Source organism: Schistocerca cancellata, unplaced genomic scaffold (genome assembly GCF_023864275.1).
Source record: "Schistocerca cancellata isolate TAMUIC-IGC-003103 unplaced genomic scaffold, iqSchCanc2.1 HiC_scaffold_754, whole genome shotgun sequence".
Classification (NCBI taxonomy): Eukaryota; Metazoa; Arthropoda; class Insecta; order Orthoptera; family Acrididae; genus Schistocerca; species Schistocerca cancellata.
The window spans coordinates 8,911,303-8,923,620 of NW_026046765.1; positions in this window are offsets into that span (position 1 = coordinate 8,911,303).

Here is a 12,318-nt window from a genome sequence, read left to right on the forward strand (position 1 = left end):
TCAAAATTACCGGCTACGCCCTTAGGTAACGAATCGGTTTGAATCAAACTGTAGGTGAAAACAATATTAGCAATTTACTCACACTCATCGTTTCCAGAGGCACGTGATGTTAGCACCCAATGTATGAGTTTGAGGATGCTGCTACTAAATAGAAAGAAAGATACAGATCAGTTCGATATGGGGTACCATTACAAAGTATTGTTTAATAAAGGAAATACACTTCATGATTTATTGCCAAGAAGAGCGCCAACGGAGTATTTTCTTCCTACATTTACATCCGTCTACCATCTATTCCTCATACACTATATTCAGAAATCGTTGCCAAAACCTCAATAAACTTTTATGACTAAAAGCCGCGTAGTATGCACTCCATTTCTCCAAAGAGTTGTCCTAACTGTGAGCCCTTGGTTTGTTGCAATCCATACTTTCATACATTCAACTTTCACTCTAACCAACAGTGAAGATAATCTGACGCCATTCCTCGTCCGCTGCTGCAACTGACCTACTTCCAAATTCACTCTCTTCCACTGGTTTTGCATGCATGTTAGTTTCTATGGGCATAGCATTTAATAATAAATGTAATATACAACATTTCATACAGAAGCTTACACATGCAGAAGTGCTTACAAAATTTTGCTCTGCACGTATACCGCCAACAAAACAAATGAAGATCCTGTAAGACATCGTCTGACATCAGTGTAGCTTCGCACATTTTCAGTTCCTTCTCTTATGTTCTTTTTTATACTACAATATTCTTTCTCGTTTTCCCACGTATCTCTTTCTTATTTTCTACACAACACATCACACCTGTTCTGTTACAGCATCTCTCATGGAATCTTTCTAAATTTATCACTGTCCCTCCGAATGTACCTGTTTTTGTTGGTCCTTCTGGTAATACGTTGTGTATTTTTAATAACTCTTTGAACTCTTCTGATAGTGTTTGTTGTCTTTCCCAGAGATACTTTAAGATTAGTAATGCCAGTCTCTTGACACTATTACTGTGTAAATGACCAAAAATAAAACTGTTCTTAACTTACTGTTTCTGTTAATTTGTCTACATTTAAATATATTTCATCACTGCTTCTTGATTTCAGTTCATCTTGGCATCTTACTGGGCCCACAACTTTCCTCGTGAGTCTTTTCTCTAATATTTCTATTCTGTCTAATTAGTAATTCTATGCTAGGTATTTTAGAATCGGATATTAAACTTTAAGGCGTTCGCAGCGGCAGGTATAGATTCTGACCACACATTTTTAATGATGAAAGGCAGGAAGACGTTTAAGAGAACTGTCCAGATGAATCAATGCGGAAAGGAGGAAGTACTGAGGAATTATAAGATATGTTTGAAGTTCTCTATGGCTGTAGGTACTGCGATAACGAATACTACGGTTGGCAGTTCAGCTTGAGAAGAATTGATATCTTTAATATGAGCAATCAGAAGTTGGACAGACGATACCAGAAAATGAATTGGGAATAAGGCTTTGGTAACAGAGGGAATACTTCAGTAATCGACAAAAGAAGGAAGTACGATGTCGTGCTGAAAAGTACTGCCTCCGACTTTTTTTTGGGAAAACTATTAAAGATATTTACGTATAACGAACGTTGTTAACGCTCTGCATCTTTATTCTTTATGTCTACCTTACATATTTATTTCTCAAAACAGTCACCATGGTGACGAACACATTTCTCTAAACGAGAGACCAATTTGTTGATAGCGTCACTATAGAACGTTTGACTATGTCGACGAAGCCACAATACCATCTCTGTTTGTGCCGCTTCTATATGAAGTCCTCGAAGGTGTCCTTTAAGTTCTGGTAACAGATGGAAATAGGATGGGACCACATCAGGATTGTTTGAAGTATGGTCGATGACAGTGAACCCCAAGGTCGGATTGTTACAGATCTCACAACGCTCGCGTGTACCCTGGCATAGTCACGTCGAAGGCACACGCTCACGGGGGGGAGGGGTTTATTAGTGATTGGGAGCTCCAACGTTAGGCGGGTGATGGAGCCCCTTAGGGAAATAGCGGAAAGGTCGGGGAAGAAGGCCAGTGTTCACTCTGTCTGCTTGCCGGGGGGTCTTATCCGAGAGGTGGAGGAGGCCCTGCCGGCGGCGATAGAGAGCACTGGGTGCACCCGACTGCAAATTGTTGCTCATGTCGGTACCAATGACTCCTGCCGTCTGGATTCAGAGGTCATCCTCAGTTCAAATAGGCGGTTGGCCGAGTTGGTGAAGAAGGAAAGCCTCGCTCGCGGGGTGGAATCTGAGCAAACTATTTGTAGTATCGTTCCCAGAACCGATCGCGGTCCTCTGGTTTGGAGCCGAGTGGAAGGCATAAACCAGAGGCTCAGACGGTTCTGCGGAGATCTGGGGTGCAAATTTCTCGACCTCCGCTATCGGGTGGAGAAATGTAGGGTCCCCCTGAATAGGTCAGGCGTGCACTACACGCGGGAAGCGGCTACAAGGGTAGCGGAGTACGTGTGGTGTGCACATGTGGGTTTTTTAGGTTAGAAAATTCCCTCCCTAGGCCGGACAAGACGCCTTCTGAGACCCGGCAAGGTAGTAGTAGGCATAACGCAACAGGGAATAACAATATGCATGTGGTAATAGTAAACTGCAGGAGCGTCTATAGAAAGGTCCCAGAACTGCTCTCATTAATAAACGGTCACAACGCCCACATAGTACTAGGGACAGAAAGTTGGCTGAAACCAGATGTAAATAGTAATGAAATTCTAAACTCAGATTGGAATGTATACCGCAGAGACATGCTGGAAAGTGAAGGGGGAGGCCTGTTTATAGCGATAAAAGGTACAATAGTATCGAAGTATATTGACGGAGATCCGAAATGTGAAATAATTTTGGTGAAGGTCACGGTTAAAGCAGGCTCAAACATGGTAATTGGATGTTTCTATAGGCCCCCTGTCTCAGCAGCTGTTGTGGCAGAGCACCTCAAGGAAAATTTGGAAAATATTTCGAGTAGATTTCCCCACCACGTTATAGTTCTAGGTGGAGATATTAATTTACCGGATATAGACTGGGACAGTCAAACGATCATAACGGGTGGAAGGGACAAAGAATCCAGCGAAATTTTTTAAAGTGCTTTATCTGAAAACTACCATGAGCAGTTAAACAGAGAACCGACTCGTGGCGATAACATATTAAACCTTCTGGTGACAAACAGACCCGAACTATTTGAAACAGTTAACGCAGAACAGGGAATCAGCTATCATAAAGCGGCTACTCGATCGATGATTTCAGCAGTAAATAGAAATATTAAAAAAAGGTAGGAAGATTTTTCTGTTTAGCAAAAGTGACAAAAATCAGATTTAAGAGTACTTGACGGCTCAACACAAAAGTTTTGTATGAAGTACAGATAGTGTTGAGGATCAGAAGACAAAGTTCAAAACCATCGTACAATATGCATTAGATAAGTATGTGCCAAGCAAGATCGAAAGATATGGAAAAGAGCCACAGTGGTACAACAAGCGAGTTAGAAAACTGTTGTGGAAGCAAAGGCAACTTAATAGCAAACATAAATATAGCCAAAGCCTTGCAGACATACAAAAATTACGGGAAGCGAAATGTAGTGTGAGGAGGTCTATGCGAGAGGCGTTCAATGAATTCGAAAGTAAAGTTCTATCTACTGACCTGGCAGAAAATCCTAAGAACTTTTGGTCTTATGTCAAAACGGTAGGCGGATGAAAACAAAATGTGACCATAATGGTACTGAAACAGATGATGATAGACTAAAGATCGAAATACTAAATGTCTTTTTCCATAGCTGTTTCACAGAGGAAGGCAGCACTATACTTCCTTCTCTAGATTGTCGCACAGATGACAAAATGGTAGATATCGATATAGACGACAGAGGGATAGAGAAACAATTAAAATCGCTCAAAAGAGGAGAGGCCGCTCGACCTGATGGGATACCAGTTCGATTTTACACAGAGTACGCGAGGCACCTTGCACCCCTTCTTGCAGCGGTGTACAGTGGGTCTCTAGAAGAGCATAGCGTTCCAAAGGATTGGAAAAGGGCACAAGTCATCTCCGTTTTCAAGAAGGGACGTCGAACAGATGTGCAGAACCATAGACCTATATCTCTAACGTCGATCAGTTGTAAAATTTTCGAACACGTATTATGTACAAGTATAATGACTTCTATGGAGACTAGAAATCTACTCTGTAGGAATCAGCATGGGTTTTGAAAAAGACGATCGTGTGAAACGCAGCTCGCGCTATTCGTCCACGAGACTCAGAGGGCCATAGACATGGGTTCCCAGGTAGATCCCGTGTCTCTTGACTTCCGCAAGGCGTTCGATACAGTTCCCCATAGTCGTTTAATGAAAAAAGTAAGAGCATATGGACTATCAGACCAATTGTGTGATTGGATTGAGGAGTTCCTAGATAACAGAACGCAGCATGTCATTTTCAATGGAGAGAAGTCTTCCGAAGTAAGAGTGATTTCAGGTGTGCCGCAGCGGAGTGTCATAGGACCGTTGCTATTCACAATATACATAAATGATCTTGTGGATGACATCGGAAGTTCACTGAGGCTTTATGCGGATTATGCTGTGGTATATTGAGAGGTTGTAACAACGGAAAGTTGTACTGAAATGCAGGAGGATCTGCAACGAATTGACGCATGGTGCAGGGAATGGCAATTGAATCTCAATGTAGACAAGTGTAATGTGCTGCGAATAAATAGAAAGAAACATCCTTTATCATTTAGCTACGATATAGCAGGTCAGTAACTGGAAGTAGTTAATTCCATAAATTATCTGGGAGTAGGCATCATGAGTGATTTAAAATGGAATGATTAGTTTATCGTCGGTAAAGCATATGCCAGACTGAGATTCATTGGAAGAATCCTTAGGAAATGGAGTCCGAAAATAAAGGAAGTAGGTTACAGTACACTAGTTCGCCCACTGCTTGAATACTGCTCACCAGTGTGGGATCCGTACCAGATAGGGTTGATAGAAGAGATAGAGAAGATACAACGGAGAGCAGCGCGCTTCGTTACAGGATCATTTAGCAATCGCGAGACCGTTTCGGAGATGATAGATAAACTCCAGTGAAAGAGTCTGCAGGATAGACGCTCAGTAGCTCGGTACGGACTTTTGTTGAAGTTTCGAGAACATACCTTCACCGAGGAGTCAAACAGTATATTGCTCCCTCCTATGTATATCTCGCGAAGAGGCCATGAGGATAAAATCAGAGAGATTAGAGCCCTCACAGAGGCATACCGACAATCCTTTCCACGAACAATATGAGACTGGAATAGAAGGGAGAACCGATAGAGGTACTCAGGGTACCCTCCGCCACACACCGTCAGGTGGCTTGCGGAGTATGGATGTAGATGTAGATGTAGATGTAGAGAGGGTACTCCTTGTTTAGGCAGACTCATCGAATTTAAAAATCGATTACAGTGCTATTTTTCATGCACTGGCATAATCCAATTACACACCACCATGGTACACATTGCAGTCTGGAGCTGTCTATCGTAAGAGGGTTGCAAATATGTAGACATGAAGAATAAGTGTAGAAATTAAATAACTTTTTGACGTAAATTTTTAAAGAGTTTCCTCATGAGAACTTGGTGGCGTTACTTTTCGGCACGACCTCGTACAAAAGTGTGCAGGATATGTAAGGAATACAGAAATATAGCTCACTTAGCCACACATTAAACTGAAAATGGAGAGAAGATAAGAAATGGAATTGTCATCAGAAGGAATGATTCAGCATATAGAAAAGTCAAACCAGCTTTCAGTGAAATTAAAACAAGGGACTCAATGTTAAGAGTACAATGGGAAATCCATCGTTAAACAAAAATCAGAGAGAGGATAGGTGGAAGGCATACATTGGACAGTATTTTGAAAGGTGAAATTCAATAGCTTTGACTTTGTTAAGGGAGTACTTAAAAATATCTCAACTCATGGTCAGAAGAAAGAAAGACACACAGCGCCTGTAGTTTGATGAGACAAGACAGCTAGTTGTCTACTTATCGAATTGAAGGTCACTGTCTGAATTATGTGCAGCTTACACAAGAACTTTGAGAGACTGCAAGACACTCTCACTTCTGATACGGTGTTATGCTGCATAACGTTCTTAGAGAAGTTCATCTTTATTCCTTGGTTGCTATACCTGGATGCGATCTGACTTCATTCATACGATGAAATGGTTAGCAGTAGTAACGCTCTTGATTGTGTGCTGTAGCGAAGGAACAGCAGCAAACTTTACCTGTGTTCAAAGGAAAAGGGTGACAATTTAAACAATTGCAGTAAAAGCGTACGGCGGCTGAAGGCCGAGGGGAGTGTTTTTTCTGTGAAACCTGGTCGAAAACATTTACAGACTGCCCACCTCCACGGTCTCATGATGCAGACACGTTGGATGGCACCGGTCGGTCGGCGGCCGCGTCCAGGTAAGCTGAATAGTGATGAGGAGTCGCTGCTGCTATGGGCAAAGCATTGATGTCTGGCATTAAAGCAGAGAATGGGTCATTGGTAGTCAGGAAGCTGATAGGACGACTGTTACTTTCTGCGAATTTCCGTGGGACAGGTCAGTGGCGCCCAGACGTCCAGACTCTTCTACAAAATATATTTGTGAAGGCACGTGGCTTTTAGGAAATCTATAGCCATTCTTTTGACGGTTCGAAATGTGCACAACAGGAGGGATAAAGAAGGCTGTGGTTCCACTCAGGACATTCCTTTAGCAAAGACACGGCGTCAACATGTGGCAAAGAGACCGTGAAGCTCACAATTAACTTTAAAGTCGCTGGTTGGTCGGATCTGTGTATGCAGAGCAAGTGGCGGTCTCCCAACTTCGGATGCGGCGCTCCAGCTCGTGATTGGCTTGTGATAGAGTGGGAGTAGTCTAAGATATAAATGTGCTACGCTACCTAGCTGGCGACGAAAGCTTAGAGAAAGAGAAGAATTCACCCTTGAACTGGCGCTTCGCTAGTAAAGAACTGCAGGTCTTCACCTGAATGGTGATACTTGTGTCCTTTGCTAATGTGCTACATACAACCAGTCACCAACTGAAGCGTCAGAGGTCCTGCTCCTAGTTTCACGCACACAGCGAGTGATGTGTGGATGTACTTATTTGTTCTCAGTTGGACGTCTAAACATTTGACATCTTCTGTCATTCATATTCGTGGCATGGAGTGATATTGGTTTGACAGATCAGGAGACGGGTCCACCTGCACACTGGAATCCACCGGCGTTTCAGAGGCTCGTAGGGAAGTACCTACATTCCGAATTAGCTGAACGTGAGACCGCCTACTTGCATTCTTTGGGCGCGCGACGTTAATAATACACTGCTGCTGTCCATGACTCCAGTCGCCGAGCGCATTGTGGCGTGCTGCCCTGACCTGCAGAACGGTAAAGTATTCGCTGCTACTGCATAGGGCTCCAATACCTGCTTCTCAGCACCCTTATCTTTGGAACCAAATTTTTCTTTACGGAATAGCAGAGTACAGACGCTTGATAGAAGCGTAGTTTTTGGGCCATACCGCCGATTCAGGTAAAGCCATTAGTTCTGGTTAGTGTTGTGTATTGATCCCCAGCTGATCACTTTGTTCACCATAGATCGCGTATCGTTGAAAGCGTTTGTCCAATAAAAAAATTTTGTGTGCCGGTTCTTTAGCTCTTTTGTGCCTTGTGATGTTAAGAATGAATAAAGCTATTACTAAAATGTAGACTTTCACGGCCAGAAATATCATGTCCATTGTAATTATCCAGGCTGTTATGGCGTGGTCGGTTGATTAATTTTGTCTCAATTCCCAACGTTTCGTCTCCGACTGCGGGAGACATCTTCAAGGGTGTCCGTAGGTCGATGGAAGGTCCAACACACCCAGTAGCGAGCCAGTGGGTGTGTTGGACCTTCCATCGACCTACGGACCCCCTTGAAGATGTCTCCCGCCGTCGGAGACGAAACGTTGGGAATTGAGACAAAATTCATCAACCGACCACGGCATATCAGCACGGATAATTACAATGGACATAATAAAGCTATTGTTATCTAGACCACAACTCCTCTGAGTGTTGTGATGAACTTTACCTTAGCCATTTTCATATAAGTCTTGCTTACAATTGAAATTTCGAAGCTTGCAATTGGCGAACCCCTGCCAGGATCTATGTCCTTGGCACCTGTGTGTGCTTTAATCTAGCATCCTTGCCAAACAGGCCCACATTACGATGAAATAAAAAAAAGGGATGAAGACGGTTCGCTAGTATGTTACAGATACTTAATTTTCTGATTGAGTTGTTTATGTGTGTATTTGCTTTGTTTACAGTGTATTTGTGTCAGTGGCTTCTGTGTCACATATCGACCGTTTTCCCGTGATAACGTTGTCGTATTATGTTGTGGTGTTTATCATTGTATTTGTTCTGTATTAAGTTGTTTTTGATTCTGAATCTGGTGTACTATTGTCGTAGGCTCGAACTGCAAACGGCTTTGTTAATTTATACTTGACATCATTGTATTGTACTGCTTTTATCTTGTTAGTTAGGTAATACGATTGTCCACCTGCTGCACTAATAATTAAAGTTTGTTGTGGATAGAGAATCTGAATGATAAGGAGAAGTAGGCCACGGAGACAAGTAGACTGCAAGCGGGAAAATAAAGCGTACGTCGAGGAGGAAGAGCGCAATCAAACGGTAGAGGGGCCGTTTAAACGTAGGTAGACGTTGCCGTTGAACATTGTTAGCAACATCGATGACATGCAACAAGGAAATCAGTGAGACGAAAGCGATATGGCTTTTGTTGAGGGGACAGACAGTGTCAGATCGCGTGTGATAGAAGGTGTAAACGTACAACAACATATCGAAACAGAGGTGATTACTAGAAATCCCGACGGAGAAGACAGGGAGCTATCAGAACGCAATGATGCGGGAACAACGCCGCAGAAATCAGGTATGTGTTCGATCGATCACGATAGAAAAAGGAAGAGGACTTCAATCTGGCGGAATTTTTAATGGGTATGTAGAAGAAATTTGAGGAGAAAATTAATGAGTCAGTACGATACAATAACGAGACGGGAACGGACATAAAAAAATATCTGTGCTCAGGTAAATCAGATGCGACAGAAACACAAGTCATGGGCAAATAAACTCCAGGAAAACCTACGTAAAGTAAACATCAAAGCAATAATAATGGCGTGCGACGAGGGCCTCCCCTCGGATAGACGGCTAATGGTGCAAGTCTTTCGATTTGACGCCACTTCGGCGACTTGTGCGTCGATGGGGATGAAATGATGAGATTAGGACAACATAACACCCAGTCTCTGAGCGGAGAAAATCTCCGACCCAGCCGGGAATCTAACCCGGGCCCTTAGGATTGACAGTCCGTCGCGCTGACCTCTTTTTTTTTTTTTTTTTACTCATTTTGTTCGATATTGTTCGTTGCGTTTGGTCGGGGCGGACGTCACAAGACATCCGTTCAAAGTGATCGTTGGTTCCTTGACTCAGTTTTTTTTTATTACAGAGAGCACGCAGCGCTCTGACCGAACACGCTGAGCTACCGTGCCGGCAAAAGGTTTTTACTCGAGGCAAGACTTGAACCAAGGACCTATCGTTCCGCTGCTGCTCGCGCTAACCATGGGACCACGGCGCTCCTATCACGCAGTCCCTGAGCGGATAAAATCTTTGACCCAGGCGGGAATCGAACCCGGGCCCTTAGGATTGACAGTTCGTCGCGCTAACCACTCAGCTACCGGTGGCAGACTCCAAAGCGATCAAAAGCGTTTAGATTGCACGTGATGCTAAGAAGACGGCAGAGAGCAGTAGTCACTTTCGCAAGAGGAGTAGCAGCTGAAGCAACAGAACAGCAAGGACGACAGGCGGTGGTCAATTTGAACAAGAAGGTCGAAAGCGTGGAAAAGAGCAAAATGACGCGGAGCAGCACATCGATACGAAAATACGTGAAGCCACGGATCTTCATGCGACAGCGGCCAGGGACAAGTTAGAGTCAGAGCTGCTCAAATTAGGGACTGGTTCTGACATAACAGCTGCAACTCAGCGAGCGAGACTGAAGAGGTCCGGACCCTCCTTTCGTTCAAATCTCAACAGGAAGCTATCAACACGTGTATGGAGAAGAAATCGGAGGAGGCGATAAGGAAACAATTTCAAATGCGGCCAAGCGCGAACGCAACAGAACCAAAAATAAATTCGGACGGGATGCATAACTGCATACCGTCAACAGCGAGCAGAGAACATGGCGATATGAAAGTCGCATTTTCTCGAAGCCGAGGCGGCAGCACAAATGAGGGGACGTCGAATGAGGACATCCATAGGACTGATATTTTCCGTAGGACGGAAGTTGTTGCCGAAACGCCGTTAGATTTTCAACACTTTTTACAAGTTCGAAAATTTGAAATTTTCGTAGATGAGGGCAATTTTCTTGGATATAACAATTTTACCTCTCTTTACCTCCAAATTTGCCTTTAAAATACTGATTAGGCTTTATTTGGGGACATTTGGAAGGGTCAGTGGCGAAGAAAATGCGACGTGTAGAAGTTACCAGGAGTTCAAGGACAGCTTCCTAAATATCTACTAGTCCAAGGAGACGCAAGAGTGGATAAAGTACGAGTTGATCGTTGGCAAAGACTTCGAGTGTTCAGGCTACAAAAGCCCAGTCAAATTCCTTGATGCAATCATTAACAAGAATCAGTATCATGACGTACCATGCTCTACCGGTAAAATCATATGTCACTGTGACACCAAACTTACGTCAGCATATCAACAAGTATTAGCTGGCAGGTGTAATGTGGGTCTCAGTTCTTTGCGTAACACTCTTTACGAAGAGTACACATTTCGAGCAGAGATTATCAGAGAACACAGAGGAGAGTCTGACTGTGCATGGGGGCTTAATTAAATAAAATGCAAATATTTTTAGTTTTTGGTAGCTGTAAGTCCGATTACGCAAGTCTCGTAAACGGCTGGCCCTGACTAGTTTTAGTACGCAATCTGACTGCATAGAATAACAAAAAACAATGAAAGAAAATTTTCGTTAACACAGTTAATTAATTGAGTCCCCAGCAACTATAAAATCTACGAAACCAACAAAGCACAAGTGTAGCTGTTCTGTATGTGGTAGTATGACTCAACGCACATCTGGCACGGTTCTTCTTCAACAAGACAAGAATTTTTAAATACCAATTATACTGACGTGATAAAAGAAAATTAGAAATACTATAATTGCGCAAGAAAACCAAAATTACACTCTAATACAAGAACACAAGCCAGATGCTTTGTTGACTGAACCTGTAATGATGCATTATTTGAGACACACAAATAATAAAAGAACATAGTGTTTTGTTACCTTCATATATATTGACGAAATGCACTCTGATCATTACAATCTCTCCATTAGAATAACATCTGCTATCTCTCCCATCAAATAACTGCATAAAACATGGAACAAACACTCACTACTACCACATCTCAACAACTCTCCACTACATCTGAACAAGAACCGCCTACCACGACTTCTCTAGAATCACTGCCAGTGGAGGCGGCGGAACAAAACTCTCTGGCGCGATCTCTGGCGCTGTGGCTCAGCGTAGCCACATTTCAACTGATACGTCGCAGCTTCTATGTCGCGTCCTCAACATAAACATTGCAATAGCAGAAATGGAAATGCACGAAATGGAACGCCTTACGGAACCCATTCAGGATCCGGAAATTTCGGGAGCAATGAAACTGAACAACGAAGCGACTGGAATGGGAAACACAATAGTTGGAAGGAGGAATGAAGGCTACAGACAACAAAACACCGGATAGCGAAACCATGGCTCCGGTTTCAATGATAATGGGAGATGTGCTCGTATGAACAACGAAAGAAACGGAAGTGGAGGTCAAGTCGAGGAAATTGGGATTAGGGACCGAACCCAGGACGAGGGGCGCGATGAAATGACAACCAAAGTCAATGACTAGTTGAATAGCCGGCCGCGGTGGCCGTGCGGTCCTGCCGCTGCAGTCCGGAACCGCGGGACTGCTACGGTCGCAGGTTCGAATCCTGCCTCGGGCATGGGTGTGTGTGATGTCCTTAGGTTAGTTAGGTTTAAGTAGTTCTAAGTTCTAGGGGACTTATGACCTAAGATGTTGAGTCCCATAGTGCTCTAGTGCATCTAGAAGAAACGTTGCTGGAAATATCCTCTTCTGAAGACGGCACAGATAGTTCAATGGTATGGTGACAGCCGAACATAAGAATAGCTGTATAAGTTTTGTTTAGCTGTATAGTATTTAAGACAACAATCATTTCATTAGATTTTTTTTTGTAATTCCACCATGGTAATTAGCATAGGAACTTCTCCCATTACTG